This window comes from Pinus tabuliformis, chromosome X (assembly GCF_031772625.1).
Source record: "Pinus tabuliformis cultivar Carrire ecotype Pingquan chromosome X, CPIR1, whole genome shotgun sequence".
NCBI classification, from domain to species: domain Eukaryota; kingdom Viridiplantae; phylum Streptophyta; class Pinopsida; order Pinales; family Pinaceae; genus Pinus; species Pinus tabuliformis.
In genome coordinates, this window is record NC_142308.1 from 1,208,282,179 (window position 1) to 1,208,306,950 (window position 24,772).

Sequence of the window (24,772 nt, forward strand, 5' to 3'; positions counted from 1 at the left end):
ATGGAGTTGTATTGTAACGAAGATGAAAGGGACTACAGGTCAAGGATTGTGGTGTCTAATGGGGGGCGTGGTCACTCTCTCAACTAGGATGGTTGGAAGGCACATTAAAAGGGTTATTTGTAATGTCATAGAGATATTGTGCGCTCACAACCTATGCAGTGTGAGTGAGACAAATGGAAACAACTTGAGGTGATAAAATTTGGTGTTGTATTTTGGTGCTAGTCATGTGAATCAATTGGAAGATCATTATGAGTTGTTGTAACCATTGAAATATTGTATTTTTATATATTATTTTGGAGATAGGATGAAAGCAACTCCTTATACATTTTGTGTACATTATGTGATGGATTTTACATGTGTTAAATGATGTTGATGTCAATCATAGTGTGAAGAGGTCAATGTTACAAATAACCTATGAATGCACATGCATGTGAATGATATGGTGGAGGATAAGAACACATTTGGAACTTAGATTGAGTTTGATATTATGCTATGTAACATGTTTAAGATATTTTAAAACAAGTGTTAATTTGTGAGATGTAGTCCAAGTGAAGTATTGTCGAGGTGGTCAAGCCATCAGTGAGAAATGTGTTGGTGTTGATCCGAATGGAAAGTGGAATCCACCCATAGTATTCATTCACCTATAGTATATATCCACCCATGGTATTCATCCACCCATAGTATTTATCCACCCCATGGTATTGTAAGTGGCATATATACATGGTATTCATTCACCCATGATATTTATCAACCCATGGTATTCATCCACACATGGAATTCACCCATGGTATTGTAAGTGGCATCCACCTATGGTATTCATCCACCCATGGTATTTATCCACCCATGGTATTGTAAGTGACATCTACCCACAGTATTAATTCACCATTGGTATTCATCCACCTATGGAATTTACATGTAGTATTGTAACTAAAAAAGGCTATAAGTAACAAGCCACATTTTGTAAAAGGACAGATTGTCTACCACAATGTAGCTTTTACAGTTATTCTCCATTTTAATAATAATAAAAAAAATTCTTTGTGGTTTTGTTTAATGTGTTTTCTCCCATTTTCTTTTGGAATTTAAATTTTTTAGATCTTGGGGGCCTCCCCACAAGATCCAGATCAGTGGTATCAAATTTATGTTACAACCCCATGGGAATGAGGGTTTGAAGCATATTTCAGTTTCAAAGTTTTGCATCAATTTTCATAAGACTTCATGAAAGTTAGACAACCTCCAAAGAGAATTTTAGAAGGTGAAACATATCTTATTTGAAATTATTTTCTGTTATATAAAATGGGTTTTTTACGGAATTTGATTTTGTTTTCCGGTTTGAGATATATGAGCAATTAAAGTTACACATGTCTGGAATGTTGCATGACTACGCGTACCATGAGTTTCTGGAATCATTTCCTCACTCCACATGTCATTAAAGTTCAATTGTCTTATATCAATGGAAATTTGGGTCTTTGACGGAATTTGATTTCATCACCTATAGCAGAAGTTATCAACAAAAGAAGTCTATAATGTGAAAGAAGCCTTTACAACATCTCATTGGATAGGAGAATCTACCAAACAAGCCACCATGATTTTATTAAGCAGCCTATCGAGCATAACAATTATGGGTCACCCAAAAACCAAATTTTATGGGTCAATCACACAAAACCATTGTCATCGAAGTCCATTTGCTAGGTCTCACACTGTTAGTATCACAGTTGGTCACAAGCATTACAAGGTATCTCTATCCTCAGATCTTCAATTTTCATGGTTATGGGTCATCCACAAACCCCCGCTTCATTCAAGTTCATTTGCTAGGATGCACACTGTCAATATCATAGTTGGTTACAAGAATTACAAGGCATCTCTATCCTCATATCTTCGTTCATCACAATTATGGGTTAACCACACAAAACCCTTCTCTTCAATGACTCTTCATATTCAAAAAAAGTTTATGAGGAGGGAACTTCACGCAATGGGAACCATTTCTTCTTAAGGGGGAGGAATGATCCAAATGGAAAGTGCCACACACCCATGGTATTCATCAACACATAGTATTTATCCACCATGGTATTGTAAGTGGCATCTATCCATGGTATTCATTCACCCATGGTATTTATCCACCCATGGTATTCATCCACACCTGGAATTTACCCATGGTATTATAAGTGGCATCCACCCATGATATTCATCCACCCATGGTAATTACCCATGGTATTGTAAGTGACATCTACCCATGGTATTCATTCACCCATGGTATTTACCCACCCATGGAATTTTCCCGTGGTATTGTAACTAAAAAAGACTATAAGTAATAAGTCACACTTTGTAAAAGGACAATTTGTCCACCACAATGTAGATTTTACAGTTATTCTATGTTTTAATGAAAAAAAATTGTTTTGTGGTTTTTTCACTGTGTGTTCACCCCTTTTCTACTGGCATTTAATTTTTTTAGATCTCAGGGGCCTCCCCGCAAAATCCCAATCATATGTGACACAACTAGAGATCAAGGGGCACTTAGTACTGTGCAAAGTATATAGGGATGAGAAAAGAGGGTTTGAAATTTATACTTGGACTCTTGCAATGATATACAAACATGGTATCACATAATTTATGTTGTGATTAATCTTTCTACACAGTTGCAAGCCAAATTGTTGTATTAGCCAAGTGCTAGGTTGAACATTGTACTTTTATTTATACTGTGTTACATATCGGGTGTTGGGATAAAAGCTACTTGTTACACATATATCTTGTACTTGTGGATGATGCATATTTATTGTTGCACATTGTATATGATAAATTTCATAATTTAAAATTTTGGTAACACTTAAGTGAAAGAGATAATTAGAGGCATAGTGTCAGTTGAGTAGGATGAAGTTATTCATACCCTCATGAGGAAAAATGTCAAAGCCACATGACTAGAGATCACTGGGTTCCTAAAACTGTGCGAATTCTCTAGGGTCTCGATGACTAATTTTCCATTTTGTCCAAAACAAAATGTTAATTTTTATTTTTCTAAACAAAATCCCTTAAATTATTATTATTATTATTTTGTATGTGGAAGAATCACAACTCGACCAGGTTCATACTCATATGACATGAGGTTGATTATGACTGCTACCACTATATATTTAGGTGAACCCATGTGCATCCCAATGCATGATTGACATGGCTAGTCAGAGGGATTTGAGACTTGAACCACATACTTCAAAAAGACTTCATGTCACGATAATCACCATTTAAAATGCTTCATGGAAACATTAAATAATATTATTTAATTTTAAAAACCAATTTAATTTTTTTATAAAATATCACCAAATTTGTTATACTAACATTTTAACTATTAAATTGGATTAATTCACCATTATTTTTTATATTTATTTTTCATGTAATAATTACATTACTAGGCGTAGCTATTTCAACTTATGGATGCCATCTTCTAGATATATATATTTAAATGAATCAACAAGATTTCATGACAGTGGATTATTCTTCATCTTATAAAGAATTAGAGGGTTGATTTCACTTACCCATTTCATCTTACACATTAAAAATATTTTAATACAAATTTAAATATTAAATTTATTTGTCCTCGCTCAAGGAGGTTGTATCTGACACACAGGGTGGCCTCTCACCTGCCCAAGATGGCCATGTTATGAATTATGTGACAATTTCAGTGGACACATAAACCCATTTCGATTGGACATTAACGCTCTCGTTTGGATCCATATTACTCATTCAACTTTGTATCGGCTATGTATTTACGTTCTTGATTTCAGGTGTGGCTGGGTAGGTCATCCTTTTGGAGGCTGTCAATTTGCTAGGATCCCAAGCTACCAACGTTGCACATTGGCGCTTATGGGGATGGTAAAGCAAGGATGTTAAACGTACTTTAATTGACATACTTATGCAATTGAGTTCAACTATTGTGGACATTCATGCATATTTCATGTTCCAAGGCGTGTAATTATAGGATAACTATCTAAGAATCCAAGTCCTTTTCCTGCACCTCTTAATTATAAATAATTCACTATTGTGTCGATTTACATATTTCATAATTATCTCTTGTTTGCACAAAATCCATATAGATCGAATGTAACTAACAGATTTCTTATTCAGATCAAGAACCCAAATTAGAATATAAAAGAAGTGGAATAGATTTATTAACAGATGAAAATCTTGGCGTGTTGAAATATGTAGGGATTAAAATTCTAGACAACCATATTTATTAATGTGGTTAATATACATCGACATCGTTTTTCATTTTTTATATAAATTAATGGGTTTGTGAAAATAATATCAATTTTTCTATATAAACCACACTAATAAACGTGGTTCTGCTAGTATTATTATAAAAACTTAGAACATCACCATATTTAATATTTATGTTAACAATCATATTAATTTTATAATACTATTATTAACATAAAAAAATATTAACATTGATTTTAATAAAATTAATATTAACATTAATGGTAATGTTATTAATACTCTAATATTAATATTAATATTAAACCCTAATTTTAATTTAAATAATACATTAATGTTCACGTCGATACTAAATTAATATTAACATTAATACCAAAGTTAATATTAATCCTAATAAATCCTAATATCAATATTAAACCTTAATGTTAGTAATATTATATTGAGGAAGTGCATATATGTTATACTAAGGAAGGAGACCAAATTTATGTGAATATTATAACATCTCGAGGAAGTTGATGAAATTTATGTAATTCATCTTCGATGCTTCTTTCTAATAATAGATTTGGCATTTGGTGGGTAGGAAAACTAGGAATTCATTAATAAATGCAAGTTGTTTTTTTTCTCCTGAAAAGAAAAGAAAAAAAAAACTAGAAATTCACAATTTCATTTATTAGACATAATTTTGAGGAGCAATTTTCATTAATTAATATATGAATGAGCGTAAGGTTGAATTTAATAACATTTCATTAGTAATTTAAATTTATCATAAATTTGTTAAATTGTAGCAAGAAAATGCTTCATTTGACTTGTGCCTTAGTCAAATGAAGAAATTCGAGTTTCCACTTCAACAGGATGAGTTGGTAGGCAGTTAGTAGGAGTGACATGGCGAAATCACTCAATTAAGTTAGTCAATTTGAGTTCGTGGGCTAGTAGTAGAGTTGTGTGCAAGTTGGTGGCTAAGATCTAGTTGTATAGAGGTGCTATCTTTAGTGAAAGTTAGTTAGTTCAGCTCTAGTCTAGAATATAGTCAGTATGAGTTCAATTGAGTAGCTGTAACTATTGTTAACTCCTTGAAATATTAGTTAACTAGTCAATTTACTAAAAATAGCCCTAGTCATGCATGCAATTCGAATAGCCTAGTGAACTGGAGGGAAAAGTCACAATTGTAATTGTATTGTATATTATTTTCCGAGTGTACAGAGTTTGTGCATTTAAGTGAACTTATTCTCTTTGGATTTTCATGTGAAAATAGGATCTTTCCCTATTATTTAGGAGCAAGAATTGCACAAGGAAATAAGAGGAAGTAGGAGGCCTATTTTGGCTAGGATGGCTAGAGCAGAGTCAAGAGGAGATCAGGATTGCATTGCAGATTGAGCTTCAAGTATTGAAGTAGTCATTGTAATTGATAATTGTTCTCATTTGATATAATACAAACAAATGAGGGGTTTTTACCAGTTGGGTTCCTCATTAAAAAAAAAATTGCATAGTGATTGAATGATTGCATGTGATTCTATTGTTAGTTTTCCATCTGCAAAATTTAGTAGAAGAAATTTGCGTTTATTGTTTTGATGTGATTTCTTTAGCCGCTGCAAATTTTGAGTTATTTCTACATGGTATCAGATTAGGTATTGAAAACTACATAGAAATTAGGTTCCTGATCATCTTTTAAAGAAATTTCAAATATAAGAGTTTATGGTGCAAGTATTTATTTAGAGAGGGAACATTATATTTCAATGGATTGAGGCTTGAGTATGCATTGGAGAGAACTTAAAATTTCTATGCTTGGAAAGATATAATGGAAGTTTTGTTAAATGAAAATGGAGTATTAAAGTAAACAAAAAAAAAGATTCTAAAATTAGCAACATCAGATGCACAACAACTGGCTCAGTGGAAGAAGAATACTACAAAAGCCAAGAGGATTATCGTGGAGAGAGTCAAAGACCATGTGGTTTTGAATTTGCATGGAAAGGAGATTACCTTTACAATGTGGGAAAATCTTACGGAGCAATTTGAAAGCAGTAGTGATGCTAGGAAGCTTTTGTTGAAAGATAAAATTAGGAACATTTGAATGAATAAAAATGAAACTTTAGTTCCATACCTATCTAGATTCACTTAGGTGAGACATGAACTTGGAGGAGTTGGAAAGACTGTGCAACCCTCTCATGTTGTGAGCTTAGCACTCCTTGATATTCCAAAATCCTAGCACAAATATTAGGATGTTATTAATGGAAGAGACAAGCTCCCTGATTGGGAGAGACTTTGGTCTGACTTGATGCAGGGGGATATTAGAGGAAACACTAGAGATGGAGTCTCATCTAGAACTGATGAGGAAGAAAAAGTTTCTTTAGCTAGCAAAGGAAAGAATGCCTAAGCCATGGAAAAATCCATCCAAAACCATGGCAAGAAGAAATACCTCTGTAAAATTATATGCTTTCGCTGCCATGAGTATGGACATTATGCAACCAAGTGTCCACATAAGAAATCCAGTAAGAAACTTGCAAAAACAGGAGGAGGAGATGCTCTCACATCACAATTCAAGTTGGTTTTCATCCTCATTTATTTTATGGAATGTATTGTATGAGGTAATGTATGGTACTTAGGCTCTGATGCTTCATTTCATATGACAAGAAATAAGGATTTCTTCAACATCTTAGAGGAGAAAGAACCGTAATTACAGATAGAGCTTGGAGATGATGGAATTTATAGTGCTAAAGGGATTGGCATTGTCACCTTTAAGAAGGAGTTGGGTTCCCATATTCACCTAAAGAATGTAATGTATGTGTCTGGTTTGAAGAAAAATATAGTTTCTATAGATGTACTTGAAGATAAGGATATGATGTGGTGTTCAATAGAGGGAAGGCCTACTTGAAGTATGTTTCTACTGGATAGCTTAAACAAATTGTTGTCAGGATAAAAATTCTATAGCATATGATGCATTGAGTAGAAAGGCAGAACATGTTCAGGGCTAAGATTTTGGAGAGCTCTGGCATAGGCGCATGGGACACCTACACCATGGAGCTTTAAAAATAATGCAACAGATCACCACTGGAATTCAAAAATGCGCCCTTGATCAACATTATGTTTGTAAGGGATACACTTAGAAAATATGTTAAATCTTCTTTCCAAGGTTGAGATAGGAAAGCTGGAGCCATCTTAGAGTGAGTTCACTCAGATGTGTGTGGACCATTTTCCATAGTCTCAACTGTGAAGCACATGTATTATGTGATCTTCATAGATAATTTTTCATGCAAATTTTGGATCTATTTCATGAAGAAGAAATATGACGTTTATTCAAAGTTTGTTGAATTTAATGCCTTAGTTGAAAATGAGTCTTGAAATAAAATTAAATCCACGAGAAGTGATAATGGAGGAGAGTATGTGTATAATGCCTTCAAAGAATTATGTACCAAGGAGGGTATTAGAAGTTATTTGATCGCACCCCACAACCCACAACAAAATAGTGTTGCAAAAAGGAAAAATAGAAGTATTATAGGAGCTACTAGAGAAATGTTGCATGACTATGGATTTCTACTGTCCATGAGGGAAGAATCTTGCAATAGAGTTGTTCACTAGTAGAACATGAGCCCTAAAAAATTTCTTAGAATGATTACACCTGAAGAGGATTTCACTGGGAGGAAGCTAGATGTGTCCCATTGTCGCATTTTTGGATCCATAGTCTATTTTCATGTCTCAAAATATAATAGGAAAAGGTTGGAGCCCGCTATAGAGAGGGGGATATTTGTGGGCTACTTAGAGACACCTCATATTTACCAGGTGTACATGCCCTCACTTAGGATGAGTGTTATGAGGAGGAATGTGAAATTTAATGAGGATAAATCCATGAGGATCTTTATAAAGTGAGAGCTAAGCATACCACTAGAGGAGGAGCTTCTAGCTCTAAAGGAGGAGACTCCGTTAGATACATAGAGTTAGATCTTTCTCAAGGGGAAGAGAACATTCTTGGAGGATGATGTGGAGTAGCCATATGTGGAGGAGGCTGAGAGTAGAACGAGTGGAGGCTCCCACTCATAGAGAGCCTTTTAGAGAAGGGAGGAAGAGGACCAAGATGGTTAATAGGTCAGTGCAAGATGCTTAGGAGCATGTTGGATCTCCCAGCTCCTTGCACAGACAGAGGAGATCACCAAATAGATGTACAAGTTATATGGAACTCATGTCAGAGTTGATTGATTATGAACCATATTCTTTTGAAGAGGTTGTTTCCCAACAGGTGTAGGTAGATTCCATAGTGGAGGATTATAACTCCATCATGAAGACCACTATTTGGGAGGTGGTGCCCATACCTAAGAAGAAGTCAATTGTTGGTTCCAAGTGGTTGTATAAGGTGAAACATGTAACTGATGGCAAAGTTGAAAAGTACAAGTTTAGACTTGTGGCCAAAGGATTCTCATAGGTGGAGGGGATTGATAATGAAGAGACATTTTCCCCTGTGGAAAGATACTCATCTATCAAAACCATACTTGCATTAGCAACACAGTTGGGTTGGAGGATCCACCAAATGGATGTTAAAACAACCTTCCTTAATAGAGTGGTTGAGGAAGATATCTACATTAAACAACCTGAGGGGTTTGAGATCATTAGCAGGGCGACACCTGTGTGTATGGTAAAGCATGCACCTCATGCTTAGTACACTCACATATATTCTTCTCTCAGTGGATTGGGCTTCACTAAGAGGGAAGCATATGTCAATCTTTACTAGATTATGGTAGATGTAAGTCTGCTCATCTTAGTTCTCTATGTGGATAATTTAAACTAATAGGAGATGACAGGTTGATCCAGTCTTGTAAGGAGGACCTTGCAAGAGATTTTAAGATGAGGGATATGGTTTTGATTCACTACTTCCTTAGCTTGGAGGTGTGGTAGTGAGATGGAGAGATATTTGTTAGAGAGGGGAATTACACTATGATATCCTTCAAATATTCCACATGCAGGATTGCAAACCCATGGATACTCATGTATGTATTAACTAGATTAAAGAGTATGTTTGTATAGGGGATGGAGTATATGGATCTATCTATATACAATTACTGGGGTCTTTGATGTACTTGGTGAAGACAAGGATCAATATTTGTTTTGTAGTGAACAAGCTTAGTCAATTCATGGTGGAGCCTACTAAGATTCACTGGAAAGTAGCAAAACATGTTCCAAGATACATAAGAGGAACAACAGACTTTGGTTTATGGTATAAGAAGACTCATGGAGTGAAGCTCCTATGATTCACAAATGTATATTGGGTAGTGGGTCCCTCAACTAGGAAGAGCACATCAGGAGCAATCTTTAGTGTTGGGTCAACAACAATTTCTTGGTATAGCAGGAAACAAATATATGTAGCACTCAACTCAGTAGAGGCTGAGTATATGGCTTCTAGTTAAGAAACATGTGAGGCTATTTGGATGTAGAATATCTTGGTTGGTCTCTTCAGTCATGGGATGGAGCCTACATTGATCCACTGTGACAATCATAGTTGTAAAAAACTCTATGAAAATCCAATGTTTTGTGATAGGTCCAAGAATATAGACATGAGGTACCATCACCTAAGAGATTGTGCGTAGAGGAGGAATATTATGTTACAATACATTCCTATAGAGGAGAAGGATGCAAACGCCTTGAGAAAGGCTTTGTCAAGAGGCAAGTTTGAGTTCCAAAGGAGCAGGATTGGGTATGTTGAAAATAATTTTCTCGCTAAGATGGAGTGTTAAATTATAGCAAGAAAAGGCTTCATTTGACTTGTGCCTTAGTCAAATAAATAAATTTTAATTTCTACTTCATCGGGATGAGTTAACAGGTAGTTAGCAAGAGTGACATGGCCAAATCACTCAATTAAGTCAGTCAATTTAAGTTGGTGGGCTAGTAGTAGAGTTGTGTGCAAGTTGGTGGCTAAAATCTAGCTATATAAAGGTGTTATCTTTAGTGAAAGTTAGTTAGCTGAGATCTAGTCTAGAAGAGAGTCAATATGAGTTCAATTGAGTAGTTGTAACTATTGGTAACTCATTGAAATCTCAGTTAACTAGTTAATTTACTAAAAATATCCCTACTCATGCTTGGAATTCAAATTTCCTAGTGAAGTTGAGGGAAAAGGCACATTTGTGATTGTATTGTATACTATTTTTTGAGTTTACCGAGTTTGTGCATTCAGGTGAGCTTATTGTCTTGGGATTTGCACATGAAAATAAGAGCTTTCCCTATTGTTTAGGAGACAAAATTGCACAAGGAAATAGGGTGTGGTGAAGATAAATCCCCTCTAGGGACAAAGGCGGTCTCTCTAGCCCAATGAGTGAGTATAGCAACAAACTGAACAAACAAATGCATAATTTCCTAGCTTATGTTTTAAAATGCAGAGAGAGAGAGAGAGAGAAACCTACCTTGCTCTGATGCTAATTTCTCAATCCTTTGGTGATGGATTCGATCCCTTAGCTTCCAGGCTCACTCCTTGCGTGTTCCTTACATCCGAGTACTTGCGAAAGAGATCAAAAGATGATACAAGATACAAGAGCATACATAGTATATATCAAACATAAACTACTTGATATATCAAGGAGTATCAAGCTAAATGCATAAATATTTAAACATTTATGGAAAGTGAAAATCACATGTATATATTAATGAATAAAAATGGAAGCATATAAGCATTGCCTTGATGTTACAGACCTCCTTTTTGGTGGATGTCCAAGTCCAAGCTAAGCCTCTTCAAGCCCCCCATTCTCCAAGTTCGATGGGAATCCTTTAGGCATAATCTCAACATAGGAATGCAAGCAATCAATGACCAACCATTTGGGAATGGAGGGGATTTGATTTATAGGAAGGGAGAGGGAGTTAGAGATCCACAAAAGAGGGAGGAAGGTCTGCATATCAAAGAGAAGGCCCTTAAATGTAGGATCAAGGGCTCCAAATGAGAGAGCTCGACCATATCTCTACCCAGAAACATCCAACTCACTGTTTCTCAAAGTGTCCAGCATACGAAGCTTCTCCCCCATTTTGAGAAAACCTACCAGAATAGGTTCAACGCAGGTTTTTATATCAAAACCCATGCTGGCAGCGCTAGGTAAAATAACTACAACCTACCATCAGCATGGGCAAGAAGTGAAGAAAAGAGCACTAGTCCTAAAATTTAGGGTTTCAGTCAACCTTCTACAGAATTAACTCAAGGAAAATTTTCTTCCATTCTTCGGGCATGTTTCAGTATGTGTTTCATGATGAGTAGACTTCACAGTTGTCAAAAATTTGGCACTTCGGGATGTGTAATAGGAAGTGAATAGGAGGTGTGACGAAATATTATGTAACATATGCCCCCTAAAGCATGAAGGAAGGATAGGGAGTGATGGGTGAAATGCTTTACAAGTCAAGGCAAGGATCGGAAAAGCATCATCAGGAGACTTGAAAATCAAGCATAGACATATACATATATAACATCTATGATATAAACATGCCTAATGATACATGAATAGGCATCTAATAATACACGAATCCATGGTATGGGCACAACCATCTGAATAGAAGGGATCATGTGCATGAATCCATGGTATGGACGCAACCATCCAAATATAAATGATCATATATATAGACAAACAGTATGGTCAAAGACATCCGTATAATCATGTGTAAAATCATGAATAACTTTCAACTCCATGCAACCTGGGTATTATCAAGTCAAACCAAGGGTATTGAGCTCTATCCTGATCCACTCAATGTATGAATTCTAGCATGCGAATAGATGTGTCAAAGTCGAACATGATAGAAAACCACCTGATTACTTGTCTGTTAGCGCCTAGATTTACCTTGGGCTGAAAAGGTAGGATCCAAGGCCAACATCAAACCACGCTCAGCCTGGTAGCTAGCCCTACCAGGTCAGGAGAGGGCTCTCTCTAGGTCAATCTCAGCAAATGATGATCTATGGGGCTTGAGATGATTGAAATATGTTCTGATTTTAGGCTAGGTGTGAAGTGCAAGGATTTGATTTGATTTTTTGGGGGTTTTGTTGGAATCAAGGGAAAGGCAAATTTGGGTCCGGGGATGAAGGCCATTTTTGCAGAGTTCTGATTGGGGCAAGAAAGGCAATCGTTTTGATGCTTTGATTTGTAAAGATGGAGGGTTTAGACCGATGAGAAGTTGAAGAGGGCAAGAGGGTATCAAGAATCCTCTTCAAACTGAAGAAAACATTGAAAATTAAAGAAAACTGAAATGTAGAGCACAACAAGCTAATGAATTCTACCTTTGTCACTCATTTGTTTAATTTCAAAAGCAAAAGAGAAAGGAAATGGTACACACAAATATCAATGAAATTACAAATTACATAGAGAAGAACACCACAAAACACAGAGCCACAGGGATCCGAAAAAGTGCTGCAAACCCTGGTCATTCCTTTGCCAAAAATGTAGAAATCAAATGTACAATGGAGTGCCAAGCAATCCCAAGTGTCCAACCTTGAAAATGACTGAGAAATTACATGATATAGACAAGCCTAACTCCTTCCCATGCCTCTAGGGGTCGAGCTCATCATTCTAGGAGCTGTTTCAACCATATCTAAACAAGGAACTGAAAAATAGGCAATGAAACAACTTGCCTCTATATAAAAGGAAACTGATTCATTCACTATCTTTTCACTTTTTAGTGAATGAATCTACATGGATGAGTAACAATGTGCCAAAATTACATCAAAGTCATGAATTTACATCAAGATAAATCAAGAGTTACATGAAAAAGTGAAACTAGTCAAAACTAGGCGAAATTCTGAGCTGCTGAGTGAAAAATAGGCCAAATTTCCCTATGCGTCGCGCCTGAAACCTGTATGCATAGCACAAATTTGAGGCTAATTTTTAGGGCCTTCCCGAAGTCCAAATTGAGCTCATGATAGCTCGTTGGAAATCCCTACCTGTCTACTTTCCAACCCAAGTGGAATTTCTGGATTTGGTGTCCATTTGCCCCTCCAAAAGTCCAATCTCCCAACACTGCTTCCTGTGGGTGCAAAAGGTGGCAGAGAGGTCATTTTTTGTGTGTTTTTGACCCTTTAGGCAACCTAGAACTTGATGAAATCTTTAGGTAATTCATGAGCATGCACAAATTTTCATAAAAAATCTAGAAATGCAATGTTTTCCTCCAGAGGATCTCCCAATTATAAGCGCGCGCCAAGTGGCGCTATGCGTTGGGCAGGAAGATCTGTTTTGAAGCCAAAAAAATTCAAAATTGACAAAATTTTCTCCAAATTTGCTGAAATTTGGACTAAAGGTCCATCATTAAGTATCATGATCAGCCAATGAAGCTTCAGCCAAGATTTGGAGCCTATCAGTCCTTTTGCATCATTTTAGTGCCCTCCTTAGTCTTGCTTTTAGGATTTTGATCCTCGTTTTGCAAACATGAGTTCGTGCCCAATAATGGTTTTTCATGTGCCTGAGCATGTCCTTGTATTTGTTTGCCTTCGCCAATAGCTTCTCAAGATGAATTTTGACCCTCTCAAGCCAAATCTCTCGATCAGCCTCTATCTCCTGCTGAATGGGTGTCATCTCATTTAGGCTTCTTTGGGCAGCCTGCCGGTCTTCACGGATGTTTTGCAACTCCATGACTGTATGTTAATCCTCCAATTGTTTGTTTCGCTGCTCCAAATAGTTTATGACCCATTGAGCTCTCTGTGTTATGCTCTTAACCTGCAAAATGATACCCAAATACAGAATATGCGAAGAAAAGATACCCAGAACACAGAACAACAATGATTTTATTATTCAGAGAATAATGTTCACTTGCCTCTTCGAGGGGGCAACCTCCAATAGAGTAGAGCTCGATTACAAAATAAGACACAATGCTCCTCGTAGGGAGTCTCTATCCTTTATATATGACTCATACATGCAATACCACGGGCCAATACCGTGGGTTTTATTAATACCATCTATCTAATACTACGACCCATTTGCAACTAAGTGTGGTTCCATCATTAATTGCGGATTAACCACTTACACTTATTAATATGGGCTTTATTGACTCTTGACTATGACATGATCCCATTACATAAATAAGGGGGTTAGGGTGGCACCCTAACATGCCCTCCCCCTTAAGACGAGCCTTGTCCTCAAGGCTGAAGCTGCGGAAACTGTTGAAGAATAGTGGCTGGTTCCCAAGTTGCATCTCCCGGAGAGGTGTCTTTCCATTTGACGAGGACTTCCTTAATCATGCGGCCGCGTAGTTTCTTGTCTCCTATGTCTAGGACCTATTCGGGTTGAAGCCAGATGGACCCTTCTTCGTCCAATTCAGGTAGACTGGTCTGAATTCTACAATTGTTCCCAATCACTTTCTTGAGGCATGAGACATGGAAAACTGGATGGATTTTTGTAGTAGGTGGCAAGGCCAACTTGTAGGCCACTTCTCCAATGCGCTGAAGTACTTGATATGGTCTGTAGAATTTGGGAGAGAGTTTCTGACACCCCTTGTCCATGAGTGATGTTTGCTTATATGGTTGTAGTCGTAAAAAGACCTGATCCCCTTCTTGAAATTGGCGCTCTGAGCGATTCTGGTCTACCTGTTGCTTCATGCAGTTCTAAGCTTGATGAAGATTCGCTCGAAGATGGGCGAGCATGGTTGCACGGTGTTGTAGGAGTTGATCCACTGCTTTTACTTTTGAGCATCCCTTGAGATACGAAGTAGGTGAAGGCGGGAGTTGACCATATACTGCTTCATAGGGAGTAATTTTGGTGGTGGCATGATAGTTGGTGTTATACCACCATTCAGCCAGAGGTAACCACTGTACCCAAAGGTGTTGCTTTTCTGAAGTGAAACACCTAAGGTAGGTTTCTAGACATTTGTTGACGGCTTCGGTTTGACCATCTGTTTGCGGATGATAGGAAGTACTGAGTTTGAGTTGAGTGCCTTGTATTCTGAAGAGTTCCTGCCAAAAATTACTGGTGAAGATCGGGTCACGGTCGGACACAATAGAAGGGGGCATGCCATGCAATTTGAGGATCTGATCCATGAAAGATTGAGCAACCAAAGTTGGTGTAAACAGGTGCGGTAGGGCGCAGAAATGAACACACTTCAACAGTCGGTCCACAACCACCATGATGACTGACTTTTTCCCTGACTTTGGAAGACCTGTAATGAAATCCATAGAAACCTCCATCCAAATTGATGCCGGAATGGGCAATGGTTGTAATGTACCTGGTGTGTTGACGGTTTCCCCTTTGTGACGTTGACAGACATCACATTCTGCTACGAAAGTAAGGCCTTTTTCATGCCTGTCCAAAAAAATGATCTTCTGGTGCGAGCATACGTCTTCTGAAAGCCCGAATGTCCGGTAATGGGAGATGAGTGCAATTCTGCCAAAATGCGACTTTTGAGGGTGGATGTTGGTGATATTACGACTCTATCCTTGTAGCGAAGAATATCATCCTGCCACGAGTAGCCCTTGGTGGAATTTGGATCTACTTGCAATTGAGAAATGAGTTGGGAGAGCCCGGGGTGTGAAAACCATTCCCTGCAAGCCTCTTCAATCCATTCTGGAATGGGGAGGGAAATTGCTAGCAGAGTACTTTCCTCCTCAAATTGGCGAGATAATGAATCTGCTACACTATTGTCTTTCCCTTTCTTGTAAATGATCTCATAATCATATCCTAGCATTTTGGCTAGCCATTTATTTGTTGTGGGGAGGATAGGCGTTGCTCCAAAAAATATTTAAGACTGTGATGATCTGTGCGGATTTGGAAATGTCGCCCCAATAAGTAAGGTCGCCAGGTCTCGACTGCATGTAAGATGGCCATCATTTCCTTCTCGTAGGTAGATTGGCCCAGATTCCTCCCACTGAGTTGTTGGCTTGTGAAGGCCAACGGTCGCCCTTCCTGCATTAAGACTGCCCCAATACCTGTACCTGAAGCATCACTTTCAATGACAAAAGATTTGGTGAAGTCAGGTAGTGCTAAGACTGGAGCAGAACACATGGAATTTTTTAGAGCTATAAAGACCTGTTGTGCTTCCTCATTCCAAAAGAATGAATTTTTCTTTAGGAGTTGGGTGAGGGGCTTCGCTATGCGACCATAGTTGTGGACAAATTTACGATAATAGCCTGTGAGACCCAAAAATCCTCTCAAGCTCTTCAAGGTCTTAGGTTGAGGCCATTCCTGCATTTCCTGGATCTTTTTGGAGTCCACCTTGACACCTTCACGCCCCACAATGTGGCCCAAATACTCTACTTCTGCCATGCCAAACGAACACTTGGACATCTTGAAAAATAATTTATGCTTGCAGAGCAGTTGCAAGAGTAGATCTACATGCTGAAGATGTGCGGCCCAAGTGCAACTATAGATGAGGATGTCATCGAAGAAAACAAGGAAAAATTTCCTGAGATATGGTTTGAGAATGTGGTTCATAAGGCTCTGAAAAGTAGAGGGGGCATTACAACGACCAAATGGCATGACCAGGAATTCATAATTGCCTTCATGAGTTCTGAAATCAATCTTGGGGATGTCGACTTCCTTCATGTGAATTTGGTGGTAGCCTGAGCGAAGATCTAGCTTAGTGAAGAATTGAGCCCCATTGAGTTCATCCAGCAAATCATCAACCACCGGGATGGGAAATTTATCTTTGACTGTCAACTTATTGAGGGCCCTGAAGTCGGGACACATCCGCCACTCCCCATCTTTCTTGAGCACCATGACCACTAGGGATGAATAAGGACTAATGCTGGGACGAATGACACCTGCTTCCAAAAGTTCCTTGATGATTTTTTCTATTTCATTCTTTTGGGTGAACAGATATCTGTATGGGCGCACATTTGGGGGTTGGGCCCCTGGAACCAAGGTGATGCTATGATCATGTTCCCCTCGCGAGGGAGGAAGCTCATGAGGCTTGTCAAAGACCGGCAAATGGTTATTTAAAATCTATTGCATCTAAGGATGAAATGGTAGAGGCTTTGTTTTGATTGCCTAGATGGCATTAAATTGAGCTACAACTCCATGATTGCCCTTTTTTTAACAATTTTTCCATCCTATGCGAGCTGAAGATAGAGGGGGCTCCCGCCTGGAGTCCATGGAGGGTATGTGTGTAGTTGTTTTGCTTAAAACTCATATATAACTCCTGGAAATCCATTGTGATTGGCCCAAGAGTGCGGAGCCATTCAGCGCCGAGGACAATGTCACAACCCCCCATGTGTATGGCAAACATGTGGGTTTTAAACTGATAATCCCCCATTTGAAGTTTGACATTTTCACAGCGGCCTTCACATTTCATTGTGCCTCCATCCGCAATTTGAACTTGGAAGTTAGAAACTGCTCGTACAAAACAATGCACTGCTTCTGCGACTTTTTGATGGATGAAATTATGTGTACTTCCACTATCAATCAAGACTACTACTGGGCGATGTTTAATAAAACCTCTGATTTTGAGAGTTTGAGGGGAATAAATCCCTGCCAAAGCATGCAACGAAATAACTGGTTCGTCAGAGACATTGTCCTTTTGGTTGTCTTCTTCTAGCGGATCCTGTTCCTCTAGTGGTGGATCTTCCGTTGTTGAGCTGTAGTCAGTGGCATCAATTTGAAAACATTTGGGCTCCTTGCATTTATGACCTGGGGGGTATTTTTCATCACAGTAGTAACATAGGCCTTGCTTTCTTCTTTCGGCCATTTCCACAGGTGACACCTTTTGGACCTTAAGTGTTTGAGTCGTGTTGTGAGCCTGTGGGGGGCGACCTTTAGCGGAGAAATTTGGGCGACTGTATTGGGCTGCTAATGCACGTTCCACGTTACGAGCTACCTTGCAAGCCTCCGTCCATGTGGGAGGGTGGTGCAGTAGGACTTGGGCTTTGATAGCTTCTTTAAGACCGCTGATAAAACATTCCATGTAGAACACATTTGAGAGACTCCAAGTGCGGAAGGCTAAGGCTTCAAAAGCTGTAATATATTCATCCACTGTACCAGTCTGTCGGAGCTTAGTAAGACGACCCAAAAAAGATGATTCTTGGTCAAAGCGGCCTTGAAGAGCTTTGGTGAATTTGGTCCAAGTCCTAAAAGGTCCAATGCAATGCTGATGCCATTCCCACCATTGCCACATTTCATTGTCCAAGTACATGCTCCCCAACATAAGCTGAGTCGCATCATCGAAGATGTGATTCAGTTTGAAATACTGCTCCATTTGTGCTATCCATGCCAACGGGTGAGAACCGTCAAATTTATGCATATCCAACTTGGGAGTTTGCTGACTGGGTGGTGGGTGGGTGTGCCAGACGTGAGGAGAGTGGCTAGACTCACCCTCATTGTGTTCAGTGTCATTATACTCCTCCTCGTGGGCTTGCTCCTTGCCCTTCAGGACTATTTTCTCGACCATGCTACATAGTCCGGTAAGCTGAAGGTGGAGGTTGTGCATTGATTCTTCAAGTTTGTCCATCCTTTCATTAGCCATCGCTTGAGCTCTAGTTTCTACCATACACCAGCTGGATTTTTTTAAAATTGGGACCGCCTAAAAATTTTTTTCACTAAGAAGTGAATGGTACCACCGTGCTATCTCAGATTTTTTTATTTTTTATTTTCCTTGAAAACTCCTAACGGAGTTTTACTCCTTCCTTATCAATACTGCAATGGCCAAATCCTCAAAATGTCAATGCGACCAAAATTCCTGCGAAAATTATACCCCGGTATAGGAACCCTTCACAACGACTCTGATCTGCTGGATCTGAGAGATCTGAATGACGGATATGATGGCAGAACAGACTGCTTCTGCGGATCTGATGGATCTAATAGATCGGAATGGTTGATCTGTGAACTCGAGACTGCGGGACTGATGTCTGTTGCTGCTGCACTGCTTTGCACAGGCGGATCTGGAAGAGATGTTGTGTGATCCCCTGATAGAAAAGGGAACTATGGTCTTGAGGAGTGTCAGGTGCTACAGATCGCAATATACATAAGGGTCTGGCAGTAGTACTCGGCCCAATGTTTCAGGGCTCTAACTAAGGAGGATCAACCGTACCCTTAGTCGTACAACCCGACTACCCTATCATACGGGCGAGTAATCTCCCCGAGTGCTGTTCTCGGTATACTGTAGCCGCAAGACGGCCGACAGCTTATCTATGGCGAGGTTTCAAGGGAGCCTAGGGGGCTTCCGATATACCCAGAGGGTACGTGGAAGAAAATCCGTGCGCGGTTCTTTCTAATGCGCTACTACTCGAAGGGGTACCCACAGGGGTTACAAGGGAGTCCAACAAACGTGACCACCTCTTGTATTTCCTGCGTGCATGCCTCCCCAAATCCGCAGGTTTATGCGCTCAACGACAGATCCTATGGTTTAAAGACGCCGGAACACGTCTCTAGCCAAAAAAAATTTGCTAAGAAATTGAGATCCCACCGGCCCTGGAAAGTGCTCTGATACCACTTGTTATGCTCTTAACCTGCAAAATGATACCCAAATACAGAATACGCGAAGAAAAGATACCCAAAACACATAATAACAATGATTTTATTATTCAGAGAGTAATGTTCACTTGCCTCTTTGAGGGGGAAACCTCCAATAGAGCAGAGCTCGATTACAAAATAAGACACAATGCTCCTCGCAGGGAGTCTCTATCCTTTATATATGACTCATACATGCAATACCACGGGCCAATACCGTGGGTTTTATTAATACCATCTATCTAATACTACGACCCATTTGCAACTAACTGTGGTTCCGTCATTAATTGCGGATTAACCACTTACAATTATTAATATGGGCTTTATTGACTCTTGACTATGACGTGATCCCATTACATAAATAAGGGGGTTAGGGTGGGACCCTAACACTCTGAAACTTGTTGGTCAATGCATCTATCTCGGCCTTTTGCTCCTGAATAATCTCCCTCAGCTTTGAGCTAGGAGAGCTCACATCATCATCGATGAGTATGAAATCAATGTCTTGGCCTGAAGGGCCCTCATCCTGCATAGGCTTCTTGCCTTTGTCCTGTACCTGTACCTGTGCTGCTGATGACGGCAATGAGACCCCTTCCACCCCAGGTGGAGATAGTACTCGTCGGGCTACTGTAAACAATCCTCTCATGCCTCTCTGATAGGTGACATATGTTGGCACACTAGTAGTCTCTGCCCCCTGACCTCCATACTGATGTGAAGGTTCACCCGCATCATGGACAACCTCCTGATGAGTTGTTGAAGCTGTGAAGAACTCATGGGAAATGAAGTCTCCCCATGTGATACCCTGCAAGCCAAGCTGATGTACAATAATGATCTTGATGAGCGCATAATGGTAAATGCTGTCATACTGTTGTTCAGGAGTCTTCTTCTGTACAAGAGTAATCATCCTCTCAATGTTTCAACACATGAAATATGGAATGTTCATCATCTTCACTCTCGTGAAATGCATCAATAATATAATATGGTATTCATAGAGGCGTGAGAAGCAGCCCTCACAACTGAAGTATCTGATAATGAGTCTCATCAATGGCGCATAGGATTCTTTCAAAAACCAGAATGGGAACACCCTACTGAGCTGTCTCACATAGCTGGGCCTGATGTATGGTTCATAATGTACTCTTTCTACCTGCTGTTTTTTGTTCCACTCCTCACCTACATTCGATATTCCTGTTGCTTGAGAAATGGTCTCTGGTGTCAAGGTGAAATTTACACCAGCAAGAGTTACCTGACCATCATGCAAATGTAAAACAAACAACCGAGCCAACTCCTGATGATGCTGAATCTGAGCAATCATTTCACAATACTGAAAGCATGACTGTTGTTGGAAACATGCCATAGCAAGTGGGCAGGCCTACAATTGAGTCAATGAGGTGGGCTCTTCTTTGACATGTTTGCCACCCTTACGAGGCCTCCTCGGTGCATGAAGCTCTGTGGTAGAATCACTGTCTTGTTCATATGATGACTCAGTGTTTATCATGGTGTTACAAGTCTATGCCGAGTGAATCTTTGACTTGTTGAAAATGAGAATTTGGTGCTTTGTTTCCAATTGCCAAATGTGTTCCAAATAGGAAAGGACTGTGGGAAATATGGACAGTAGGTGTAGTGGAGCTTTGTCAAGTGAGATTTAAAATGTAATTATAGTCAAATGTAATAATAGTCACTTGACTATATTTAGGAATCTGGGGTTTGGGGATTTTTTGCAAACGATATGGAAAAGTGATAGTGATGGGAAATTGTAGGGTTTTGGGATAGGGATAAATGGGAATGAGTGACTTGGGATTATAAGGGAATAGGGGATTGAAAAGGATGACATGATTACAGTGATAGGAAAGGGAAATAGGGGTTGGATTATTTTGGCACCAAAGTCAAATTTTAATACTCAAATTCAAATCCTAAGAGTAGTTTTCATAAGAGGATAGGGTTTAAATTTCAACATTCAAATTCTCCAAATCAAACTTCGAAACCACACCAAACACTATTCAATAACAATTGCAAGATCAGTCGGACTTACTTGGGGCAAATGGGAGCGAAAGATTTGAAATTTCTTTGAAGGCAATGACAAAACTGCTTGTTCGCTCTGTGCGCAGCGTGGACAACCTAGTGCGCCGCGACCTTCTTCCTATGCACCGCGACTGAATTTCACCCACAGTCAGTTCTTCAAAACCCTGTTTTCATTCCTCCACAATTTGACTCAGCTTAATGATGTCTTTGGCTTACCAATGGATTGTTCAAACACCAAAAATATCTTATATGCCCAATTAATTTGATTTTTAATTTCAAATAACCCACTTTGTAATGTTTGCAGAACTTTGGCACTTTCACTTTTAATACAAACTCTGATTTTGTTTCCACTTGATTTTTTGAGCTGAATGACGAAATTCTTGTCTATTTTTTGCAGGGATAGCTGACATGGAATTTGGAAAAGGTGACCAGGGCTGCGCCTGAAGAATTTGACAACTGAATTTTTTTTGAATTTACATGGCATTTATTACAAAAGACGAAATTGATGATTTTTCTTCAAAACAGAGTTTTGAAGAAAAGTCATGATCGAGCATTATTACGATGAAATTTACAATGAAATCTTATTTGAAGCTCCCTCATGTTCCTACTGGCATTATTAGACATTTTGCAGAATGAATTAAGCGACACCCTATACCTAATGAACCCTAAAACCTAAAAATGACTCTTTGGCGAATAGAAAACCAAGCATGACTGCAACTGACTTGAAAATGATTTTGATGAACTAAACTAGACCAGCAGGTACAAGACATGAGGAACATGAGCAAAAAGCCTCCTTCATAAGATGGTTGATGCTCCTAGCGGAATGCAATTGACAGGACTGAATGAGACACCTAAGATGAAATGCAATAAACGAGATTTTGATCTCTGACAGAGGGATGAAAAGACCGACTCTAACATTGGCTCCAATGGGGATGGTAGCTCCTTGGAGGTGCCAAGAGCTACAAATATCTAAGAGAGATAGACAATGCCTTCGTCCATTGGGCTATGGGGTCGATAACTTGACAAACTGACACAAGACTTTTGACTCATTTATTGACTGAAACTTGACTCAAACTGACTTAATTTTGAAACCAAAATGACTGAAAAGCATGACTCGACACACTCAAACCAAAGTTGAAATCATTCTTCAGAATTATAGCCTTCACTTCGGGCCCCAAACTGAAGAAAAGATCACAACACACTTTTGCAATGAAACTAAAATAAAATGGTATACACAGTGACAATGTAAACAATAGAAAACATCTCAGAAATGGTACCACTTGAGCAGCCGACCATTGACCGGCCCTCCTGGATAGTCTTCCTCGTTCATCTCCTTCAAAAGAAAAACATTCTGACCCCAATATGCAGCAATTTTGAAGGGAACTTTCCAAATATTTTCGAACTTACCGTGCTTACCCTTTTCCTCATTCCTTACATCCCATTTCAGCACCACTTCCTCCAATTGGAATTTGTCCGCCTTTGCTTTTCTGTCATAGATTTTCTTAATTCTCTCCTGCATCTTGAATGTGTTTTGGAAAACATCTTCTCTCATTTGCTGCAAATGAATCATTTGATTTAGTCTTCTCTGCATATGATCTTCTTCACTGCCAGCTTCCTGAAGAAGTTTGACTACCGGAGCTGCGAGAGAGGTAGGGAACACTGTGTCAACTCCATATACTAACTCAAAGGGGGACATACCAATGGATTTCTTCTGACTCACTCGGTCTGCCCAAAGTGCATTAACTAACTTCTTATGCCAACCTTTCTTATTTATTTCCAGCAAATTTTTAATGATGTTAACCAAAGATTTGTTGGAAGACTCTGCCAATCCATTGCCTTGTGGATGATAAGCGATTGAGTATCCCAAAGTGATGTGATACTTATTACAAAACTCAACCATCCTTTTTTATTTGAAAGCTGCTGCGTGATCAGTGATTAACTTATTTGGGCAACCAAAACGAGACAAAATGTTATTCTCAAGGAATGAAATTATTACCGCATCTGTAGCTTGCCTGGTGGGAATTGCTTCGATCCATTTCGTGAAATAATCTGTCGCCGTGAGGATCCACCTGTGTTGAGCTGAAGAAGGAGGATGGATCTCACCAATGAAATCCAAACCCCACTACTGAAAAGGGGCGCTTACCTCAATAGGCTTAAGTGGCAACGGTTGCAATTTCTGTCTTCCTTCAAAAATCTGACATTCATGACAGCTTTTGATAGTCTTATACACATCAGCAAAAAGTGTCGGCCAATAATATCTAGCTCTCAAAATCTTGTTGGCCGTTGTTTTCCAAAAAAGGTGACCCCCACAATCTCCTTTATGGAAATCCTCCATGACCTGCTTCGCTTCTTCTTCCACCAAACAATTCAACAAAACACCACCGGGATCTTTCCAATAAAGTGCAGAATTCAAAATACAAAACTTAGCAACCTTTAATTTCAGAGTTCTACTTTTGTTTCTAGCCATGCTGGGTGGTGATGACAGATTTTGAAGCACATAAACAATGTCTGAATACCAAGGAGAAAGGAGGAAAATTTCTGATACCTGAGTGGGCAGATTTTCTTCATCTTCCTCGGACATAGCAGCAATTAGATTAATGTCCAAGGCATGTAGATTTGACTCAGCCATAAGTTTTACCAGCCCTTGTCCTTTAATGAGCTTTTTCGGTTTGATTTCTACATCGTATTCCAGCAAGGCAACAATCCATTTGCCTCTCCTTCCTTCCGGATCTGTTTGCACTAGGACATCTTTGACAGCAGCATTAGGCACATAAGCAAGGATGTGATAATGCAAAATATAAACCCGAAAATATTTCAATGCTTTTACCAATGTAAGGGCCTGTTTTTCAATGATATTATACTTCAATGTCGCATCCCTTATGGTTCTACTAAAGAATGAAATTGGTTTTTCGAGCTGGTCTCTCTTCTGCATCAAGACCGCTGCCATAGTATGATCCGAGGCAAAGGAAAACAAAATAAAATCCTGAGTATAGTCCAGGTTGATCAAAACCGGAGCTGAAGAAAGAGCTAATTTCACCAAATTAAAAGACTTAACTGCTTCCTTGGTCCACCTTACTGCACTATCCTTTTTCAGCATGTTTGTGATCTCTCTTAAGTGTTCTGCAAGATTGGGAACAAAGCGACGTAGGAAATTTATCTTACCATTGAAGGATTGGATTTCT

General features: G+C 39.0%; 1 pseudogene; it reads right to left on the bottom strand.

The window, feature by feature from the left end:
• LOC149144307 (scarecrow-like protein 6) overlaps positions 1 to 24,772 on the bottom strand; it is a 40,292-nt pseudogene that overhangs the window by 12,653 nt on the left and 2,867 nt on the right.